The sequence below is a fragment of the Prunus persica genome, chromosome G8 (genome assembly GCF_000346465.2).
Source record: "Prunus persica cultivar Lovell chromosome G8, Prunus_persica_NCBIv2, whole genome shotgun sequence".
In the NCBI taxonomy this organism is placed as follows: Eukaryota; Viridiplantae; Streptophyta; class Magnoliopsida; order Rosales; family Rosaceae; genus Prunus; species Prunus persica.
The window spans coordinates 2,902,891-2,908,048 of NC_034016.1; the positions used below are offsets into that span (position 1 = coordinate 2,902,891).

General features: G+C 34.7%; 1 pseudogene; it reads right to left on the minus strand.

The window, feature by feature from the left end:
- LOC109950721 lies at positions 2,929 to 4,737 on the minus strand (annotated as a pseudogene).

Sequence of the window (5,158 nt, forward strand, 5' to 3'; positions counted from 1 at the left end):
TTTCTCCATAGCCCAAGAGCCCTATCAGTTAGTAATAGGCCCCATTACTCGAGTATCTTTTGAGCCCTTTTTTATTTTTTACTTTTCCAAAGTTATTACTCGTATAAAGATTTTATCCCTTTCACGTTTAATAATGTATTATGCACGTACGTATGTATTTCTCATGACTCATTTTTTTACAAGAATTTCAATAAGACACAAAATTCACGTATTATACACATAATTCTAACATATTATTGAAAAAATCATAATATGTATTTAAAAAAATCTCAGTTTTTCCCTAAAATAGTATAGCCGTTTGGCTATACTCGTGTTTTCAAAATTTTTAACTAAAAATAGTACAGCCGCCCGTCTGTACCTGTTTGACACGTGGCGCATGGGCGCTGGGCAGTTGTATAAAGAGTATAGCCGCCCGGCCGTACTGGATTAATTCTGAATTTTCTTTACAAAATAGTATAGCCGTGCGGCTATACTCGCCAAATTTATGTTTTTAAATAGTACAGCTCTGACACGTGGCACCTGTGCGTCCTTTTTTAAATATATAAATAGTATAGCCGCACGGCTATACTATTTGAAAAGAAAATTTAATCTGGGAATTTTTTTCTAAAATTTTTAAATATAAAAGAATTTGTTTCTTTACCTTTGTTTTTGGCCTACTTCTTTAATTAAATATATGTAATTGAGCAATATCTTAGCCTTTTTGAATTACTTTAATTGATACTTATATTTTAATTATTATTTAATATAAGAAATTAAAGAAAAAGTCCACAAAATAATTAATTTATGGGTGTTTTAATTAAATTTCTCAATAGCCCAAGAGCCCTATCCGTTAGTATTAGCCCATTACTCGAGTATCTTTTGAGCCCTTTTTTATTTTTTACTTTTCCAAAGTTATTACTCGTATAAAGATTTTATCCCTTTCACGTTTAATAATGTATTATGCACGTACGTATGTATTTCTCATGACTCATTTTTTTACAAGAATTTCAGTAAGACACAAAATTCACGTATTATACACATAATTCTAACATATTATTGAAAAAATCATAATATGTATTTAAAAAAATCTCAGTTTTTCCCTAAAATAGTATAGCCGTGCGGCTATACTCGTGTTTTCAAAATTTTTAACTAAAAATAGTACAGCCGCCCGTCGGTACCTGTTTGACACGTGGCGCATGGGCGCTGGGCAGTTGTATAAAGAGTATAGCCGCCCGGCTGTACTGGATTAATTCTGAATTTTCTTTAAAAAATAGTATAGCCGTGCGGCTATACTCGCCAAATTTATTTTTTTAAATAGTACAGCTCTGACACGTGGCACCTGTGCGTCCTTTTTTTAATATATAAATAGTATAGCCGCACGGCTATACTATTTGAAAAGAAAATTTAATCTGGGAATTTTTTTGTAAAATTTTTAAATATAAAAGAATTTGTTTCTTTACCTTTGTTTTTTGGCCTACTTCTTTAATTAAATATATGTAATTGAGCAATATCTTAGCCTTTTTGAATTACTTTAATTGGTACTTATATTTTAATTATTATTTAATATAAGAAATTAAAGAAAAAGTCCACAAAATAATTAATTTATGGGTGTTTTAATTAAATTTCTCCATAGCCCAAGAGCCCTATCCGTTAGTATTAGCCCATTATTCGAGTATCTTTTGAGCCCTTTTTTATTTTTTACTTTTCCAAAGTCATTACTCGTATAAAGATTTTATCCCTTTCACGTTTAATAATGTATTATGCACGTACGTATGTATTTCTCATGTTTAATACACTCATTTTTTTACAAGAATTTCAATAAGACACAAAATTCACGTATTATACACATAATTCTAACATATTATTGAAAAAATCATAATATGTATTTAAAAAAATCTCAGTTTTTCCCTAAAATAGTATAGCCGTGTAGCTATACTCGTGTTTTCAAAATTTTTGACTAAAAATAGTACAGCCGCCCGGCTGTACCGACAAAAAAATAATTGGGTTTAATTTAAATAATAATCGGGTTTAATTTATTAGTTATATGTATTAATTAACCAGTGACCCAACTAAGTAGGCATTTACCCGAAGGGTATACCCACAAACCACTCAATTGGGCCACTTGCATAGCCAATACAAACTATTCTATTTCCAAGAGTAAGTCTTATAAAAACCTCCCGGAAACTCTAGTATTCCAATGTGGGAACTCAAACATGTTTGCAATGCCTCTCAAAACTAACAAAACTATAAATTACGTTACTGCACACATTATTTGTCGTAGAGAATTGTTGTTCTGGTTGGCAAAGAGATTGCAAAATCACCAACTTGCATTTTTGTTACAAGCAGGTAGAATGAAAAACCCTGAATTTATCACCCAAATTTCCTCAATTCTCAAGAAACAGGACCACTTGGTCGTGGTATAATTACTAAAACTTATGATTTTCCTTTCATGGCAGAATACAAAGAGCTCTCATCTGATCAGTCCCGAAACTTATGTCGATGTACCCTGGCAGAATACAAAGAGCATTAAGAGTAATAGATTGTTTTATTTTGTCTGGGAAAGGAAAACTCAAACATACCTTCTTTTGATCATTGGTGAATCATAGGCAGTTAGGCTTTTGGCCTGTAAATGAATCTAGTAGTGTTGTTTCAAAATTATGATTTCCATCTGCACTATGCAGGTTATTATGAAGGCTTAAACATTTGACAGCATGGGAAGAAAAATCTACATGCAATCCAAGTGCATATCTCACCACTCCCTCCCTGGGATGTGACCAGAACAAAATTTCAAAGTACAGGGATCAGCCTTGAGGTATCAGTTCTGTTTTGTGGTTATACAATATTTACTATTCAATAATTAATTTCCTTCGATTTTTGTTCTGGTTTTTGAATTGAATTATTGTGTAGTAAATATCAGCGTATTCATGAAGAAAAACCATGGCACCATAATTTTTTGTTTAATAAGTTTCATATTATAACTAGCTTACAGCAAAGCAAGAAATTAGAGATGATAGCAAGGCTCAATAGCCTCTAGGCTCTACATTTTGTAGGTTATTAAGAACAACAACAAACCTAATAAGAAGGCTCATGAAGAACCATCAGGACAGCACCTGGCCTTTTCTTTATAGAACTTGATTCACTAAATTGTCTAAGTTTGCGTATGAAGAACCATCAGGACTGATGGCCTTCTCTGCTAGTTTCTTCCATTCCATAGCCTTAGTTCTCATTTTCTTACCCTTCTCTCCCTCCACTAACTCTTTAATGAGCTTCTCTACTTGGTCTCTCTAGGCATCATTATTGATCTCCAACCCAATGCCCCATTCATTGCAAGTATAAACACAATTTATTCGCTGTTCGGCAAAGAATGGCCAACAATGCATAGGAACTCCTGCAGAAAGACTCTCAATGGTTGAGTTCCAACCACTGTGTGTTAAGAATCCTCCAATTGATGGGTGGCTAAGGACTTGCTCTTGTGGGCACCAGCCTGCTACCAAACCTCTTCCCTTAGTTTCAGCTACAAACTCAGGTGGCAAAATCGCCGATTCACCAACTAACGATCAGGTCTCACTACCCAGAAGAAGGGAAACTTGCTATTTGCAAGTCCCCAACAAAACTCAATAAGATCTTTTGACTTTATGACCACTATGCTGCCAAAGTTGACATAAACAACCGAGTTTGGCAGCTTAGCATTGAGCCATTGGAACCATTCAGTTTCTTCTTTCCATAGACTATATTCCATGGACTTCAAAGGGTGTTGTGGTATCTGATTGAGAAGTAACTGGAGAGGGCCAATGGTATAAACAGGTGGAGGCATTGATGAGAGAGCATGCAAAACATCTGCCTCCAACTCATCAAAAGTATGAAGAACAACTGCTGAAGCTTTATCAACTCTGTCCATTGCTTCCAAGGTTAATTTAAACAAGATGTCATTGGGGTTTGTAGTTTGAAAGTAATTTGGGAGATCCTTTAAACGAATAGCTTTCGTTCCGGGAACCCAATCTATGACCTGGTCCAAAAAGCCATTTGTTAAATAGCTCTCATCTGCAACACCCAAGTCAAGAAAAATTTCATCATCATTTTTTAAAAGAACAACAAGAAGTTAAGCAAAAAGTTGCTCAACTGCTTCAATATTATGAATACTTCTTTCACCTTTGAGTGGGGCAAGTCCTTTCTCTGCCAAAGTGGGATATTGCTTAAAGCCCATGAATCCAATTGCAGCAATAGTAAAGAACAGTGCAACAGGGATTCCAAGTTCTTCAGCAGCTGTGATGCTGAAAGTCATGAAACCATCTGAAACAATGCAAGTCACTGGAGGATTACTAATATTGTTAGAAGTTGCCATGTCATGGAGTTTTAAAAGGAGGTTACGAAATACTGCCAAGAAATTTTTTCTGATGGAATCGCAAAGCAAATAGGCGTTTTGGCTGCATCCTCATCTGAAGCTGGAAGACCATCTGGAATGGTTTCGAATTGAAAATCAGGCAAGCCATCGAGGGAGTTAGGTCCAAGAGATTTAAGAAAGCGTCAGTGGTTGAACTCTGTGTTAACAAAGGTTATATGAAAACCTCTATGGTGTAGGAGCTTTAATAATTTCAGCATTGCCTTTATATGGCTTTGAATTGCAAAGGGAATGCATACAGCATGAGGCTTATTGCCTTGTACTTCAATGGAGCTCATCTTAGATTGTGTGTACAGTCAGTGTATGCACATATGAACAATATTTGCACTCACAACACAAATGCAGTAAAACTTTATAGTTCTAACAACATTTTCGTCCTTATCAAACACCAGTTTAGGTCCAATCTCATGTCATATTCAATTCAAGAAAACAACAAATCTTGCAAATCCGAAACTCAAGCAACCGAGGAAAAACAAGGCAACAAACCACTTGAGCACGACTCTTTTCCCTTATACTAGCCATGCAAAGATAGAGGAGAGATAGAGGACCACCACCACCATTTTATAGTAATTTTGTTGTCACCATCCATTTTTTTTCAATAGCGGCTAAAATATTTTTGTCAGAATCTTCAGCTCATTGGGACAAATTTTTTATTTTTTTATTTGATTTTTTATGTTTGGTGTTAAGACAAAGTCAAGAACCACCAACTAACAAATAATATAGAAAAAAACAGCAAATGGCAGACAACCTCAAAGCACCAAGAGATATCATTAAATATAT